Source organism: Culex pipiens, chromosome 1 (genome assembly GCF_016801865.2).
Source record: "Culex pipiens pallens isolate TS chromosome 1, TS_CPP_V2, whole genome shotgun sequence".
Lineage (NCBI taxonomy): Eukaryota > Metazoa > Arthropoda > Insecta > Diptera > Culicidae > Culex > Culex pipiens.
The window spans coordinates 36,667,932-36,687,324 of record NC_068937.1 but is presented as its reverse complement, the minus strand read 5'-3'; the positions used below and the strand labels follow the sequence as shown (position 1 = coordinate 36,687,324).

General features: G+C 37.6%; 1 protein-coding gene across 1 annotated transcript in view; it reads right to left on the bottom strand.

Annotated features, from left to right (window-relative positions):
* LOC120414172 (facilitated trehalose transporter Tret1) overlaps positions 1-19,393 on the bottom strand; it is a 28,814-nt gene that overhangs the window by 9,012 nt on the left and 409 nt on the right. The window lies entirely within an intron of this gene.

Below are 19,393 nucleotides of genomic sequence, written 5' to 3'. Positions count from 1 at the left end.
GACGGCGTCGGGGGTTTGCGAAAAATGCGCGCGCGCGAAAAGAAGCAAAACTTGGTGAATCACAACTCGTGGATAGGAATGTCCACGGACTGCGGAGCTTCGGAAGGGAAAACCAACCAGCGCAGAAAAAAATGATGTTATAGACATATGTACTAGCGGGGTTGTTTTATCCAACGCGGCGCTTGTAAAGTGGAGAAAATTTCTTTGACTAGCCGTAGAATTGACCTCCTGTGGGGGCTTGGCCCGGGTTGCGCAATGCACTTTAATTGAACTCGGTCGATTGTGGGCTTTCCGCAGCAATTGGTTTGCGGTGGAATTGGATTGATGGCTTGGTGAATTTGTGGGAAGTTTGATGAGTGTTACACGTGAGGAAATTACATGTTTTGTAATTTTAAGAAATGACGCAGGTTATTCTAGAGTGACTGTTTCTTGGACGTAATTCGAACATTTATCTACCATGTTCAATACAATTTCGATTTCTCCCAATCTTTGAATAATTAAACCTGGAATGCGACTTCACGATGATCCATAAAAGATACATATTCAAACCAACCTCCTTTTCTCACACCTGTACAACGAGATCAGCTGGGATTCCCTGGAATTGTTGTTTATCCCCCAACTTTACTTGGGATTTTAGTGATTCTTGGAACTACCACCGACCGTTTTGCATGCGTTACACTGACTGTCGTAGATTGAGCGGATCTTGACCAGCACTCACGACTCTAGTTCATGGTATCAAGTGGAAGTTTATAGATTTGTTTGTTGAATTGAAACACAGACACTTCATCAAGATTTCCAACAACCTTCGAGGTCATTCTTGACCTTGATGCAGAAATCCCAGTCTCTCGAGAGGGCAATCTTATCACCTTGTACGAAAGTCCCAAGCTGTCGTATCGTGCCGCTCCCATCAAATCCGGTTCGCGAGAAAAGAGAACTCACTTTATAATGGCATCATACTGTTGCAATACCCTGCCCGGCCACTAGAAAGAAGGGGTTACGTGACAAACCTTAACGATGCAATTAAGCAAAATTGACGATAATTAGACAATTCTGCAGATAACAAAAGGAAACCAAGAGGTATAACACGACAATCACGGAATGCAAAGAATTTCATTCCAATTTCAATCTCTATTCGTAATGACTTTGACGATTGAAGTTCAAATGACCTTCCGAGGTCTGCGAATTAACGTTTAAAATTGGCAATTGGCCATATTGTTTTCTCGGGTGTAATAAACTGCGATCGATAACGATAAGGAAAGGGAACAACACGATTGCGAGCTTTGAACCTTTTCTGGACGAACGATTAGTGAAAGATACACCGCGTTCATAAATATTTTTAATGGATTTTGCTACAAATTCACGTCAATCAACAGTGTTGCGTGCGCTAGAGTAGATAAAAGGAAAACTGCTGCTTGGTTTACTAGTGAGCAGGGATGGTAGGGACAGTAAAAATATAAAAAAAATGATTTGCTTGAATGATCTGTAACAATAACTTACTTTGTTTACAATTGCAACCCTGCCGATCAACAACAACAAAACACTACAGCTGGTATAAAAGTAGTCAACATAGATAGTGTAGCGTAAGCTCCACTTTAAAATTTGCGATGTTTGTGTGTACCCGATGTAAGCAACTACACAAGAAGATACAGCGTCCTCAAAACTCGTCTAAAACGTGTTTTTCGATCAAAAAACACGTTTTAGACGAGTTTTGAACACGCTGTATCTTTTTATAGGAGCAAGTTAGCACCATACTCTCTTCGGGAAAGTTGTAGAGCACATTCCAGAGCATCCGAATATGAATCCGGTTTTGATATAGCGTAAAACGTGGATTTTTTAAATATCATAATTCAAAAAAATGATTTTTCCCATACAAATTTGTATGGAAAATTGAATCGCTTTGCGCAAAGTGGGGACTAAACCAATCGTTACCAAACTTTGGGGAATTCATAAGGACTCTATAAGGAACCAAAAAGTTGCTGTGCTAGTTAAATTTGGACAACTTTATTTTTTTCCATACAACCATACTGCCGTTTTACGGCGATATGATGTATACGCCATTGAGGTGATTTTGCTGTAGACACGATTTTCTGTTTTTGTTCATTATTTCAATTTAAAATGACTAATTGAGGTCTGCTCTGTAGAAACTGTTAAAAAGTACAATAAAAATGTGGCCCCCACAAAGTTTCTTGTTTTTTCCTATTCTCTGCTATTTTGAACCACAAACATCATTTGGCCGTAAAAATAGCAATAAAAAATCACTACTTTTCCTGCCCAATGATGTATGTATACATTGCTCGATCAAAGCTGGCTTTATTTTTTGTGCCAGCTATTTTGATAGCTGAGTGGATCCCGTAATGCATTGCACAGTGGGAAAAAAGGGCCCAAAAAATTACCGCAACATGACTTCGCGCAAACCATCGATTGCTATACACCAAAAGCTTCGTTTTTGCACCAGGAACAATAATCCGATGAAAAATCGCACTGCACGGACCGGTGGCCGGAGTACAGGCCACCGGAAGATCCGGATTTTTGGAAAACGTGTCAGATTTATCCAATTGTGAACTGATAAGCTTTCTTCTACCATGAATAGTCACGCAAAACAATCCTAGAATAATATAAAATACCATAGGACCCATCGGAACCGGTTCCACTGATCTCCGGTGGCCACATCCGGAACCGCATTAGGAAACAGCGTAAACTAGTCATGCGACGTATCAAACTTCTTGATTTTCGATGGGGACATGAGTTATACACTCCTCTCTTAAAAACATGAAGTTTGATATGTCGCAAGAGTGGTTTCAGGAATTTGCCAAATATGATCTTCGGATGTGGCCACCGGAGAACCTGGGAACCGGTCACCGGAGGTAAAAATACATTTTAAGGATACTCTCCATCCAAAATCAAGAAGTTTGATACGTCGCATGACTAGTTTATGCTGTTTCCTAATGCGGTTCCGGATGTGGCCACCGGAGATCGGTGGAACCGGTTCCGATGGGTCCTATGGTATTTTATATTATTCTAGGATTGTTTTGCGTGACTATTCATGGTAGAAAAAAGCTTATCAGTTCACAATTGGATAAATCTGACACTTTTTCCAAAAATCCGGATCTTCCGGTGGCCTGTACTCCGTCCACCGGTCCGTGCAGTGCGATTTTTCATCGGATTATTGTTCCTGGTGCAAAAACGAAGCTTTTGGTGTATAGCAATCGATGGTTTGCGCGAAATCATGTTGCGGTAATTTTTTGGGCCCTTTTTCCCACTGTGCATTGTCCACGTGGATACTTTAAGGGGGGGGAGGTATTAGGGAGCGTTCTTTTATTACGTAACGCAGTTGGGGGGAGGGGGGTCGGATGCCGTGTTACGCTCCATACAAAATTTTTAAAATTTGTATAGAAATTTTGTTACCAGGGGGGGGGGGTCTAAAAATCCGATTTTTTGCGTTACGTAATAAAATAACGCTCCCTTAGCGATTGTCTACGCTCCATAAACACATTTTTTGCATGAACAATTGTCAGCAAGGGAGGTGGGTGAGTCTAGAATTTTCAAAAAAGTGTCTACGTGGATGTGGATAAGGTGTCATCCATTAAGTACGTCACATTAATATCAGCCAAAATTTACTCCACTCCCTATGTCACGATTTCCCTATGCTTTTAACACGCAACGTCACGCTTTCTCAAAACCCGCCTCTTCCCTCAGAACGTGACGTACTTTATGGATGATGCCTAATGGACGTTCCCTTAAGAATTAAATCGAAATAATGTAATAAAATATTGCCCAATCTTGATTTGGTCCCAAAACCTCAAATCAACATTCAAACAGTATTGAATTTGACTTCTATGAATTCTCAATGTATACATACATCATGATGAGTAAAATTGGCGTATACATCATTGTTTGTTTGCTTAATAAAATGGGCCCCAGAACAGTTTTTTGAAAAATTCTTTCGTCAGGAAGTAGCTTATAAGATTCTTTATCAGACTGTACAATAAAATTGAAAATGTCCAAAATGGCGTATACATCATATCGCCGTAAAACGGCAGCATATTACACCCTAATGGGTCATTCCATCTGAAGCGGAACAGCATTTGAAAATTACCATCTCCGATTCTACTCAAATTTGGCAGAGCTGTTGAGACTATCAAAACATGCAAAAATCCCGAATTTCATCCAAATCGGACCACCCCCTCCATTTTTGTACCCTCCCAAAAAATCGACCTTTTGGCGATTTTTGAGCGAAACCCATATCTTCAAACGACGATAACTCAGGAACCACAAATCTTAGAGGGTCGGTCTTAGACTCAATTTTGAAGGAAATTGGACGTAGAATCCATTTCCGTGATCAAAATTTGGATTAAAATAATTGTTCTACCTGTATTGCGCAATTGAAAACTTTAAATGGCCGTATCTCAAAACAGCTCTATTTATTTTTTGAATTTGACCTTACCATCGTATTCCCCGACCAATTTTACATAAGAATCACTTATCGACAGAAAGGAATATGTTTCGTTCCAGAGATATCGAATTTTAAAGTTTCAAGTATTTGAGATTACCTAAATTAGCTACACTCGCCGCATATGCTAGAAGCACCTGGGCGCGCTGATCAATAATGACTACCTGGTGTTCTGTAAGATGAATTATTTTTATAATTTTATACGATTTTGAGATAATCAATACCTTGAACAATCTATTTTTTGTTTAAGGAATATTTATTGTGTAATTTCGAATGCACTGTTTTTCCTGATCTCAGTGACATTGAACCATATTAGGTAAAATTTGAACTTTTAATCTTTATTTGCAAATGCTTCAACGTTTTAACAATACAATTAAAAAAAAATAAAAATTTTCTATTGTTTTCATATTTTTCCTAATTCCTCATTTCTTCCCACTTTATCAAATTATTTCTTTTATTTGAAGCGAGAACAAATGTAGAGCTTGGATGTAGTAGATGAAATAATTCTCATGGGTTCTAGAGCTTTTGCCATGAAAGGTTGACATTGATCATATTAAACCGATTTTTATATTGTGAGCCAGTTTCATCTGAATAATTGACGATTTTTTTCAATTCTGGTACATTTAATTTCAAAAACAATCCATATACTTCTGATACATGTGAACAGCAGCTGTATCGTCTTCCATGATTTCGAAATGATTGACAAAAAAAGAAAGATAATTGTTCGGACGGTGTCGAAATCAACGCCACTTAATTTGATCTTAATCAGATAATAAATCCGATTAATTATTGTGATTTTCTTACATTTTTCAGTTTTATACTTTCCAGAAATCCTCTTGCTTAATCTTGCTTCACGAGAGTTTTATTCATGTTAATTCATAATTTTTAACACGATAATGTATCGTACACTTTTTCTTAAGTGTTACTTACAAGATCAACTGCAATTTCCTGCTAGCTCTGCGGGAATCCCATTCTGCACTGTATTGCGTGTCGTTCTTGCTCGGTCCTGTGGGCTATCACATAAAGTCACCGTATACTTTTTTTTTTTAAATTTAAGATTAATACAGCAGTTTCCTACAATTTTTGCCTTATTTTCTAATGAAATCTTATTTCAATAAATAACCAGGTAGCAGTTATTGATCAGCGCGCCCAGGTGCTTCTAACATATGCGGCGAGTGTAGCTAATTTAGGTCATCTCAAATACTTGAAACTTTAAAATTCGATATCTCTGGAACGAAACATATTCCTTTCTGTCGATAAGTGATTCTTATGTAAAATTGGACGGGGAATACGATGGTGAGGTCAAATTCAAAAAATAAATAGGGCTGTTTTGTGATACGGCCATTTAAAGTTTTCATTTGCGCAATACAGGTAGAAAAAATATTTAAATCCAAATTTCGGAAATGGATTCTACGTTCAATTTCCTTCAAAATTGAGTCTAAGACCGACACTCTAAGATTTGTGGTTCCTGAGTTATCGTCGTTTGAAGATATGGGTTTCGCTCAAAAATCGCCAAAAAGTCGATTTTTTGGGAGGGTACAAAACTGGAGGGGGTGGTCCGATTTGGATGAAATTCGGGAATTTTGCATGTTTTGATAGTCTCAACAGCTCTGCCAAATTTGAGCAGAATCGGAGATGGTAATTTTCAAATTTGCATTTTTTCTTGCACACTTCAGGTGGAATGACCCACATGTCATTTTAAGGGAAATTTAATGTACTTTTCAAATCTACATTATCCCAGAAGGATAATGTAGGGTAAACATTTTCATAACTTCGTGTTTTTTCTAACTTTGCAGGGTTATTTTTTTGGAGTGTTATAATGTTCTACAAAGTTGTAGAGCAGACAATTACAAAAAATGTTGACATATAAACATAAGGAGTTTGCTTATTATCACCACAAGTTATCGCGATGTTTTCGAAAATAAGTTTTAAAAAAGTTGGTTGTGTCGATCTCGGTCGTTCATCGTCACCCACGACAGACACAAACGACGAAACAAAAAGAAACGCAAAAAATAACATTATTAAAACTTTTTTTGTAAAATCGTGATAACTCGTAATGATTACAAGCAGACTCCTTATTTTTTTATATCAACATTTTTGTTATTGTCTGCTCTACAACTTTGGTCAACATTATTACACTCTAAAAAATAACCCGACAAAGTTAGAAAAAACACGAAATTTTAAAATGAACAATTTAGTTTTACTGAAAAAATACTCTTCAGGGTTAATGTAGATTCAAAACTTACATTAAATTTTCCTGAAAATTACATGTTCTAAAAAATACTACAGTTGAGTAACGAAAAATGGCAGAATTTTTAAAAACTTTTTTAGTGTTTTTCATTAAAAAAATCGTTTTTTTTTGGGAATTTTGAGTATGCCGTCCAATTTTACAAAAAAGTCCCTATGACATCAAATTTTCATCTGATCACCATTTCAGGCTGCAAACTATTGAAAAACATGGAAGGGGTCGTATCGCCCTTCCGTCACAAGATAGCTAAATACGGACCTAGGGTTCGCGATCAGGAACAAAAGTTACCCTTTTGGAAAAAGTTTCACGCAAATCGAAGAGGGATTGGGACATCTTTTCCCGATTTCGTGGGAGTCCATTTGGGAAATGAATTTTATTTGTATTTTTTTATTGGGCTCAAATTTTTAGATGTTCTTCTTCTATACAATTTCAGCGACTTCCAGACAAAAATGGTAATATGTACCTTTTGAAAGAATTTTCATTCGAAAAAAAAACAGGTTCACGGGAAAAATCTAATTTCTAAATTAACTTAAAATAAACCCATAGCCATATTTTTGTGCATGTATTTTATTTTATTTTATTTTATTTTAAGGTTTAGTGGACAAAAACCTGCAACTTTTGTGCCTCATGATCAAATTTTTAAAGTTTGAAAAGGAAACACTTGTGAGATTTTCTAATCTATTAAAAAAAACAAAATGATTTGAAAATTTTGGCACAATTTTGATTACTTGTCCCATTTGAAACGTTTGTCTTGATTCAAAAATTTGATATGTTAGGTTCAGAAAATGGGTAACTGCTTGGGTGTGACTTTGAAAACTTAAATATTCCTGTTTTTTTTCTTTTATCCGCTGTGCACTGAAAAATTTTTTTTTGGAAGGCTGAAAATTTGGTTAGTTGAATATTACTCTTTTTGATTTTCGAAATTTTTTGATATGTTTTAGGGGACAAAAACCCGCAACTTTTGAGCCATAGAGGAACATGGTCAAAAAATCTGCCGCCGAGTTATGAATTGTTGAAAAAAATAGTGATTTTCGGGAAAAATCAAAATTTCATGCAAAAACAAATTTGACGTAATTTTTTAATTTTTCCATTCGAAAAGTACTTTTCTTAGAACTTAGACATAGAAAACTTCAATTTTCGTGTTTCCTTTTGTTTAAGCCGCTGTATCTCAGCAACCAGAGGTCCAATCTTCAATGTCTCTTAGACAATTTTATAGCAAATTTTCTGAACTTTTCAAAAAATATATTTCTAGAAATGGTCACTCATGGTCACTATTTTTTAAAATCAAAAAACTGCAAATATTTCGCTAAAATCAAACTTTCAAACTTTTTTCAAATCAATCACTATTTTTTTTAACTTGTTCTCTATTAACTTGTTCTCTATGGGTTTTTGTCCCCTAAAACATATCAAAAAATAAATATTTTGGGAAATTGACTTTTTGTGAAAAAAATGTTAATTAAAAAATAGGCAATTTTTTTCCGTGCACCTATTTTTTCTCAATAGCCCTCAACAATACCTACAACTTTGCCGAAGACACCAAATTGATCAGAAAATTCATTCAAAAGTTACAGTTTTTCGAATATTTACGTATCATTTTTCTAAAGACAGCAGCCAAAATTGTATGGAGGCTTGTATGGATAAACCAATGACACAAAAAAGCTTCTTTGGTCATAGGAAAGGCCTCCACAAAGTTTGTGCCAAATCAAAAAATATAAAAAATAAAAATGGTCGAAATCGGTCGAGTTGCTAATTTTTGTATGGACAGCTGCCAAAATTGTATGAAGACTTGTATGGGTGAATCCAATGACGCAAAATAGTTTTTTTGGTCATAGGGAAGATCCCCATAAATTTGAGCCAAATCAAAAAATACAAATAATTTTTTTTAGAACCCCGTATTTTGTACATTTTCATTTTCCAATTTAGGAAATCTAGCTGTCTACTAATAAGACCGTTGCAAATATCGCGACTCTGACCAATTTCGAGGCAGAGGCTTACAAATAAAACAAGTTAGGAAATTGTCATGACAGGCCACGGTTTCAACATCTGAATGAAAAAAGTGGTTTAAAATGCATCATACATCTGTCCAATTGTTTTGCAATCATTAGATGTCAAATTATTCAAGTATTGACGAAAAAAAATGTTTTGCGAGAAAATTAGTTGTTGCGGTGAACATTGAAATTTTATGAAAAAATCTCGGAAAACATCAAAATATTTTAAAATGAGCCCAAACAATGCTCGCTTACTTTTTTCAAAAAGTCTTATTTGCATAGGAAACCTGTGGCACATTGGTTGTTTTGAAAAAGTAATCGAGAATGCAGAAAAATGCATTTCAGATTGTTTGCAGTTGATTAGACTTCTTATTCCATTGAAATTTTAAAGAGAACTGCTCGGGATTTTTTGTGTGTACTCGTTTTTCAACAGTCTTAATACCTACAACTTTGCCAAAGTTGGTGACTTGGTGGTGATCGGAAAAAGTCTTCTCACAATAAAAAGTTTTCTTGCGCATCGAGCAGCGCCCGCAGATTTGTATCAAAACTAGCGGGACCATCCATACATCATTTGGACACTTTGTTATTGAATTTTAAGTTTCTACGAAAAATCAGTTTAACTGCCAAAGACAAGTCAGTTATCAAATAATCATAATAAAAAAAAAGCCCAACAGTTTTCCCACACATTCAAATCCCTCCTGTAACGACCTTGACATTGTCCGCGCGTTGAAGTTTAAGTTGAAGCGAGCGTCAGTTTGCGTAAAATGTTCCGTTTGTTTGGGTGCCATAACGGTTCTGCCTGTCAGCGCCAGCTGACGGACGAGCACACGCGTGCCGGCGACATTTTTATCATTTTATATCCACGCGGCGCATGTGGTTTGCGTGTAGTAACGTTACACATAAACTATGTTACACACACACACACTTTGTCGCAGTTGTTAGGGCAAGCTGTGGGGATTTACTTACACTTTTATTCATACACTTATTTGACCAGGTGACGTCGCGGTGAGCGACTTGTCAATCAAACGAGACAGTTAAATGACAGTTTGTGTGCACTGTAAAAATAACCCATTAATGTTTGTAGAATGCTTTTGAAACGCTATCTTGTAACTAGTATATGACAAACAAACAATGAAGCAAAGCAAAACATGTTTACATAAAAATGTATTAACAAGAGGCAGAATCGGAAGCAAATTTTCAAATTAATTTACTGTTTCGCTTAACACATATTTGTAAGCCGGGCACGAGTCTATTCGCGGAGCAATTGTTGTCAAACCTTTGTCACCACAACCATAACAGAGCTCTTTGTTACACATGTGGCACTCCTATATGGGTGTATCCCAAGTTCAGGGTAAATTGTAGTTGTTATAAACGCTTAATGTGTACAATTTTCGGTCTATTTGTTGAACCTAACCCCTTCATCGCAACGCAGTCTAATTCAACGATAGCAGATTCATTAAACCAAATTGTCGGTAATTAGATGAAATGCTACAAAAACGTACTGTATAGAGTGCTTCCGTAGTGCCGTTACAATGCCCCCCTGGTCCGGTATCGCGTTGATCACGGATTTGTCGACGCGACTCAGGACGACGCTTCCAGAAATGATTTGTAATTCAGCGCACGCACGCACTCGTCTATGCGGTGCACCGACTTTGGAAATGCCAACAGGTTTACGATTGGAATTGACACTTTTTATGTGGTAGCGGTGCGACAACTACGCAAATGAGGCTCGCTGATAAACAAATAATTCAAATTTTATTAGTTCTGGGCAGCGGCAGGGGAGTACTTGCGCGAAACGTGTTCCCGGAGTAAACAGCGAATGTAAAAAAATGTGCAAGTGTAAATAGGAATTCCGGAATTTTGTTTTTCCTGACTTAATCAACGCAAAAATGCAGTTTGCGATTGTAATTGAAGACTGTTTGACGATGAATATAGGGTATATGTCCCTATTTTGGACCTATGAAGAGCGAGCCCACGAACAGGGCATACGCCATTGTATGGGACGTCGTTTGGACCTCACCAATCTGCCTAAAATTTTCAGGGGTTGTTTTTACATATAAAAATAGCATTTGGTCAAAATATGAGCACTCTAGGTCAACGGGTAGTGGGGCAAATTGGGACACAAAGTTTGATGGTTCAAAAACGTCATAAATCTTAAAAGGCTCTAACATAGGCAAAATTCAATTTAATTTCAAAATTCAAAATGCATCTGAAAGGGCTTAAAAAATGAAACAGAATGCAGGGAGAAGCATCCCAATTGGTTTAATCTAAAGGGAGTTATTGGCATTTTAGTGAAAAAATAGCATAATTTTCAAACTCAAATAAAAAAGTGTTCCATCCAGATATCAACTCGGTTCGACCTGCAGCTTGAAGAGGACATCAGGAACTACCGTCTGAAGCTGAGAACGCTTTGGGTAAAGCAGTTTAACATATTAAATAGACACATTTAACTTTAAGTGAATTTTTTGGTCGTACATTTTTGCTCGGGGGACCCCTTAGATCAAATTTTCCGTTGATAATTTCATCATATTTGTGTTCCTGAGACAATTTCACAATTGGAACATGCACAAAAATGTTTATTTTCATCCATTTTAACCCTTTAAAAATAAAAGTTAAAAAAATTAAGAAGCTGCTTTTTTCTGGTGTCATTTAGTATCCTTGGAAACGAACTTGATTTTCAATAAATGTGAATCGAAGATTTTTTTTAACTTTAATTTTTTAAAGGGTTAAAATTGATGAAAATAAGCATTTTTATGTATGTTTCTATTGTTAAATTGTCTCAGGAACACGAATATGATAAAATTATCAACAGAAAATGGGATCTAAGGGGTCTCCCGAGCAAAAATTTACAACCAAAAAATTCACTAAAGGTAAAAGTGTCTAATTAATATGTTAAACTGCCTTACCCAAAGCGATCTCAGTCTCAGATGGTAGTCCCTGATGTCCCCTACAAGCTGCAGGTCGAACCGAGTTGATATCTGGATGGAACACTTTTTTATTTGAGTTTGAAAATTAGACTATTTTTTCACTAAAATGCCTATAACTCGCTTTAGATTGAACCAATTGGGATGCTTCTCCCTGCATTCTGTTGTATTTTGTAAGTCCTTTTAGATGCATTTTGAATTTTGAAATTAAATTGAATTTTGCCTAAGTTATAGTCTTATAAGATTTATGACGTTTTTGAACCTTCCAACTTTGTGTCCCGATTTGCCCCACTTACCGTTGACCTAGAGTGCTCATATTTTGACCAGATGCTAGTTTTATAAGTTCAAACAACCCTTGAAAATTTCAGGCAGATTGCTGAGGTCGATGCGATATGGGTATGCTTTGCTCGTGGACTCGACTCGACTCGCTCAACCAAGCTCACTTTCAATTTGATGTATTCTCAAAAGCTGCTATAGGCAGCCTTGCTTGTATTACATGACTAAGTTGGTTTTTTAATGCTAATGCTCGTACTTAATCACATTTTTGATAAAAATACTTTATATCGCTGTATAAGCCCGAAAAACAAAAACAAAACATTATTTGTCCCTATTTTGGTTCTATTGCTCCTAGGATACGACCTTCTTTGTGCCTATTTTGGACCTACCATCTGATTGGTTGAAACCTCAAAGCACGTGGCGAACTTTTTGACGTACGGTTCAGCCCCAGCTCGTACAGCCTTCAGCCGCACAAATTCGGTCGACAAACATGCTTAATCATTGTGATGTTTTTAGCCACAAATCAACATTAGAATGATTGATTTCACTTGCATTACGTGCATCATTGCCATGGACATCTATATGTATATCATTCATTTATGAGTTTTAAACTTTGTTGCGTAGCCAAACAACAAGCCCAAGAATGCAAGAAAGACTGTAACCTGTAGCAAGCGCCGCACACAAACTGTCACAGTTTGTAGAAGTGTCAAATGGACTGTAATTAGAGCCATGCTCTCCGAGATGGTCGAAGTAACCGTAATCCGTTATGTTATTGATTTGGTGGCAGTTCGTGTTTGCAAAGGCATTGTACTGCCCCTGATCGCATAAATGTCCCATATGCATTTTCATCGATTTCGAGTTATTGATGCAGTTTGGTTCAAAATTGTATGCTCTTTCAAAAGAGCCTATAACATCCAGTAATTTGTTCTAGAAATCCGGAGGAAATCCAGTTTTTCCGTGAAAACTTAACACGTAGCCTTATGTATGGGACAAACTTCAAATGCGTTTTTCTCAGCTTGCTGTTTTTGCATATGGGACATTTATGCGAACATGGGCAGTGTACAACCCATCAATAAAAACATATTGCCGGTGGTTGGAGATTCGGGGGAAGGCTGTCACTCGTAAGCAAAAGTGGTGAAACTAGCAATTTGCCAAGAAAAAAAGTGAAGAGTGATATTTTTGTTGCTTTATTTCTAATTTAAGAGGAAAAAGTTAATTATTCTTGCCCACTAAAATGAAGATAATGACAGCACGAATCATTCTCAAGTGGCAGATTCCTGCCAGATTTGGTGAAATGCACAATTTCGTAGAATTAAGACAAATACCCTACCAACAACTTAAGCACGGAATGTAAACAATAACAAACAGGTTTGTTTAGCAGACCGTTCTGGACATTGTCCCAAAATTTGGTTGAGTTTGATTGCCGGAGAACAGGGTTATAAATGAAAATGTTTACAGTAGATGGGCATGTACGTGTGACAAAAAGTCCTCTGTTTATATTCTTTTTGGCCAGTTGTCGCACTTTCAGCAATTTCCAGGGTTTATCAAGAAAGCACGATTAGATCGAAACTTCTGCCATATGAAGAGTAACAACAAATGCATAAAGTATTTTTTTTCGGTTTCAATCGATTTTAATCGACTTTTGGGGATATGCGAAGGTCAAAAGGTGAGGCATTGAGAGCTGCACAAAATGCCGCTCTTGACTCAATTTGGCCCAAAAAGCAAGTGCCACGGCGATTTGGATGTTTCTGGTGTTTCTTTGATAAGTCCTATCTGCAAATGTTATTCATAATTAAGTGGAAAGTTTCACATTGCTCTTATCACTCAATGATGCAAAGAGCATTCAATCGATGACAACTCGCGGTGTAATCTTTACGACCTTTAGAGTTTGGTTATCGCATCGCTGTTATACATCCAAATTGGCCATTGTTCGTGGGAGATCCGGCTTAGAAAGGTGGCACTCCGCAGTAGTTTGTGTTGTATTTTGTATCAATTTGAAAGTATGTGAAACATTATCTTACATTTTCCTGTTATTTTCGTTTGCGACCAAGGGTTAGCAAACCCCACTTTCCGTGTGATTGATGTTTTATTGATCATATTATCAACAGTTGTAAACCACATTGGAGCCCATTCTGTTCATCACCTTTTATTGCATAACACCATTATCTCTGTTATCAACCAGCTCAGATACTAGCTCCAACGCCAACTGGTTCATCTTTCCAACCCGCCGACGACTTCACCTTCAACAAGTGTAAGTGCGATCTACCCCCACAACGCTCAACGAGCAGTTTAACGCAATTCAAGTAAATTAACCCAGACGTCTGCGTCAAAAAGGACTTTCTCAGCTAACGGTGCCGTCAGTCGCTCGAGAAAGCAAAAGTTCTCGCTTTCGAAACGGCCTAACGCCGACTAAGCTGTGCTGACGAAAGCAGAATTATTCAATTAGATGATTTATCTAATTTCCGGACCCGGTTATCTCCAGCCGCGGAACTCTCGTGCACTGAGCGATTTTTGCATTTGAATAAGGCAAGCCTGTCTACGTGCCATCATCCCGTTGGCGTTGTGCCTTCTTGACGGATGTCGATTTTAGGACGATTCAAACCAACTTCACTAAGTGTATGCAATATTGCCACACGTCATACATTTTTTATTTCAAATCGCAATAAAATCTCGTTGCGGCAAGATAGCACGATGGTGACGAATTGTACACTTGTTGAACAGTTCAGTACCGATTACTTGCTGTGCTTGAGTGATCTATGATTGATACTGCTGCCGTATTGCAGCTGCTTGCTAAAAGCTACACGTTTTTGCAGCACCAGCAAGGTGTCAGAACTTTAACTATCGATACCTAAATTAAATTGAATGATGTGATAAAAGGGGTACAACTAACATTCCTTGTGCTTTATTATAAGTTCGTTCTAGCAGTCAGACCACTTTTTCTCGTGCAATAAGAGTTTGTACCTATAATCATTCTATTAAATCAAATTCAAGTTATGTCTGAGAACATTCATCGTCCCACGAACGTATGTAAACATATCATGAACAGCTTACAATTACTCCACCACTTGAACAAAGAATTCGCAATGAATTAAGTCGATCAACGAACCCCAAGTGCTCCAACAGCACTGACCTTGAGTGCGGTCAGTGAAGTCTTCTCTAGCTCTGGGGCCTGAGGAGTACATCTGGATCGCTGAAGCGTGCAGTTTTTTAATTCCACGATGCATTCTGGATGCATTGTACATGAAACATGTATCGTGTAGAAAGAGAAAGGCTCCTCCATTATTAAAGGGTAACAAGTTTGAGTGCCGTTTTAAGTTGCTACAAGTTCGTAGACACTTTATGCATGAGAGATAAAAGTGGGCAAAGTTATGAAAACATTTCTTTTTACTGTGTAAAACATAACAACCCTTGACTTTTTTTCGAAGATTTTCATTAAATTTCATTTCAATTCGTTCCATGAGAATTTTTTTTTCGAATTTCTTCGTGATACTACTTGCTTTTCTTGTCATTCGCAAATGAAGAAACGGCCTATTGTTCAAATATTTCTGAAATATTTTTTCCTCCACATGGCCTTATGCCAAGTCGTATTTTTATGCTCCAGGAATGTAGGGCATCAAATTTTCCCCAGAATTATGTCCAGGTAATGTTAATTGTTCCGTTTTTTAAAGTTTTGGAATCTTTCTTAAAAATTGTTCCTGAGATAACCATGACAAGTTATCCCACATGCAAAATGGCCGCCATAACGCTTTAAATTATTCCTGGGATAACCATCCTTGGGATAACTTTTCCCACCTCCTTGAATGGAATATTCAGTCAAATGCCCATGATTTTTGTCAATTCTCCATTCAAATCAGAACTATACTGAAAAGTATTACTTGTCGAAACAAGTTCTGAAAAGTTCATCTTTACAGCACCCATTTCAGTTCAGAAAAGTAGAACTCATTACGTATTACTTTTCGATTATATTATTTGTGGAAGAGCATTTCGTCGTTCGAGAATGACAGAAAAAGTAAGTATTTCACGACCAAATTACAAAAAAACAACACTATTGTATCAGAACATCAACTGCAAAAGCATTTACATAACCTTTAGGCTGGAACAATTTTTATTTAAAGTTTATGTCATCTTTCAAATTGGCCCAAAAAATCAGGGGGCAAAACATTTTTTTTTTCCAAAAACTTCATAATTTTCCATGCGCTTAGAATCATTTTCAGCATGTTTCTCTTGATCTCTTGATTTTTTAAAAATGTTCGATGTTTAGTACCGCTAAAAAATTTGTTTTCGCTAAAATTTGTATTATCGTCAAATCGTCGCTGTCGTGCTAACTTGTCGTATGTGCATTTTGTGTAGCTCACAATGCCTCATCTTTTGACCTTCACAGATCCCCAACATTCGATTTCAATCCTGAGATATTCAATGAAAACCAAAAAAGCTCCAAAACTGTTCAACGCTTTTCATATGAAAGCAGTTTCAATCTTGTCGTGCTATTGTGTCACTACCTGAAAATTGATGTAAGTGCGACAACTGGCCAAAGGGATTTCAGGGCACAACGCGTTTGACGCACGTACAAGTAAGACTACCGTAAACATTTGTAATTATAACTCGGGACTCCAGCAACCGAGATCAACCAAACTTCGGGGTAATGCACAGAAAGATCAACCAAACAAAACGTGTTTGTTATTGTTTACATCGCGTGCTCTTGTTTTTGTTTATTCAAGATCAAACATTAAATCGCGTTTTTCTCGGAACGTCGAAATGGCGGGTGCGACAAGATAGCACGACGACGTCGAAATCTTACATTTTTTGAAAACTAATGATTGCAAAACATCTGAACTGGTGTAGAATACATTTTAAAACACGTTTTCTATTGAAATGTTGAGACTTTTGCTTGTTATTTCATTTGTTTTGCACCCAGACAGAGATGAGGAACAAAAATAAGGCCAAATAAGATTTAATTTAAAGAAATTTTGTTAATGTTATTTTTTCCTTTTAATCGAATTGTGTCACTTTTTGATATTTTATATTAGGTATTGAGATTTTTTATATTAGACTTCAATACTTTAGAAATTCATTATGAATTAATTATTTGATCAACATTCAACCTTTGAACCTCGTTTGATTATATTTTAAGATAAATGTGAATTTAATTGATGTTTTGAGAAAAAAAAACTTGCTGGTAAATTTATTCTTAATGAATATTTGATTAAATTGTACCATTTGATTGCAGCTCTCATTTTTGTTCAAAAAAGGTCAATTGCTTTACTTTGTTTTACTGATCTTTTCTATGTTTAATTTGTTGCATAACATAAAGTTTTCAATATTCATCACTACATGAAAAAACTCCGATATAATTATTATTCATTTTTATTTATTTGCGCAAATTATTTTTTTTGCTTAGAAATTTTTTTAACATTTTGCAATCCTAAATATAAATGAATTTTAGATTTTTTTTAGTTTGAAATTTATTATTTATTTATTTATAAATGTGACCAATTTAATTTAAAATGCAGAAATCAAATGTATTTGAATATGAAACAAATCCATAATTTCTTGAAATGAAAATCAGATTAAAAATTATGAGACAAAATATTTACATTAGATTTTCAGTTTACGTTTGACAGCCGGAGACAGCGGTTGTTTTTTCTGCTGTTTTCGTGGCGCGGCACAGTGCTTACGGATGGAGGTGGAAGAATCCTCCGACGGGGACGGGTTTCGTTCCGTAAATGGAACGGGGAAGCGGAGGAAGACCAGCAACGGAGCCGTTGTCGGGGATGGCCCAGAAGAGAATCTTCTCAACAACAACAAATTCAGCCCGCTGGCGGGGAACAACAACAATAACAATGGTATCCCAGCCGGGAAAGGAAGCGTCCCACCGGTTCCAGTGGTTCCAGTGGCCAAGAAACCACCACCTCTGGTGGTAAAGAATCCGAGCTACGCCAAGCTGAGGAGTGTAATGTCACCGTGCACAACCAAGCCAAGTTACAAGCTAATTCCGTTTGGGATCAAATTGCTGTGTTCCTCCGAGGAGCGTTTTGAGACCGCGCGGGCCCACTTGATTGCAAACAAAGTGGAGTTCTACACCCACGAGAAACGAAGCGAGCGGCAACTCCGCGTCGTCGTCCGAGGACTTCCGTCGGCTTCCCCTAAATTCGTCAAGAAGAACCTCAAGGAATCGCAAAACCTGGATGCTGTGGAGGTGCACGCCATCAAAAGAAAGGGAGAGTTCGCCTCGTCAGAGGAAACCCCGTACATTGTTACGTTCCCCAAGGGGTACACCAGCCTCAAGCAGCTGAGTGAAATCAAGCGCTTGAGAAGATTTCACATCCGGTGGGAGGCCTACCGGAACAAGCGACCGAACGTGACCCAGTGCAGGAACTGCTTGCAGCTGGGTCATGGAACCAGGAACTGTCACCTCAAGGGGAGGTGCAACAATTGTGGAGGTCCCCACAAGACGGACGAGTGCGAAGTACAGGAAGCCCAGCCAAAGCGGTGTGCCAACTGCTCTGGTGCCCACGAAGCTACGGACCGCAGCTGCCCCAAGCGTGCAGATTTCATCCAGCGGCGACAGCAGGCGTCGAAACCAAAACCGCCGGCAAGGAAGGCGGAGAAGCAGAGTCCAGCAGTTCCGGCGTTCACGCCGGCGGAGTTCCCTCCGCTGCCAGGCGCAGTTCCGGACGGAAAATTGAAGGATCGCCCTCGACCCGCAGGAAGCAGCCAAGGTGCCCCCGGAGACGGTGAAGCCACAGAGAAGGAAGCCGGGGAGGTACTCTACAGTTCGGCTGAGCTGTGGGGGATTTTCTCCGAGTACATCGGCAGGTTCAAGACCTGCAAGACCCGCTTGGACCAAGTAACGCTCGTCAGTTACATGATCTCCAAGTATGGAATTTATGAAGTTTTTTTTTTGTTTATTATATATTGTTTTACTGATCCTCGGTCCCAACCTGGTCACAGCACCTAAAAGGACCTAATTGGTCAATGCATGGAATCAAAATACTGATGTCGTCAGCAGATTGATTTTTTAGATCGAAGCCTACCTAAAAGCGGAATTGGGTTGTAGAGGGTTAACTTGACTTGATTTTTTTTTAAAGTTTGCATGATAATGCCAAAGACTCAAAAGCAATGTACACTTTTCAAATGTTTTGTTATTTGCAGTCAGAAAAAATCAAACTATCATTAAAAAAGTTGCAATGATTAAGAGAAATGCAGTGCATTAATGATTTCAAATTATTTGTTCAGATAAAAACATATCGCGTATCTTCCCAAGCCGAATTCCAATCCATGTGTACATCTTAATTACAAACCGTCGTCATCACAAGCCGGATTTTGCTCGAAAATTTTCCAATTGATAAATTAGTTTATAACTGATCGTCACATAAAGTAATCAATACCCCTCACATTTTCATCGCTTTAATCTTTCACTTATCAAAACTTTGTACATTTTTGTTTATTTTTGATCGAGAAAAAAAACCAATTGCCCCCATGACCGACTGGCTGGACTTCATTGAGC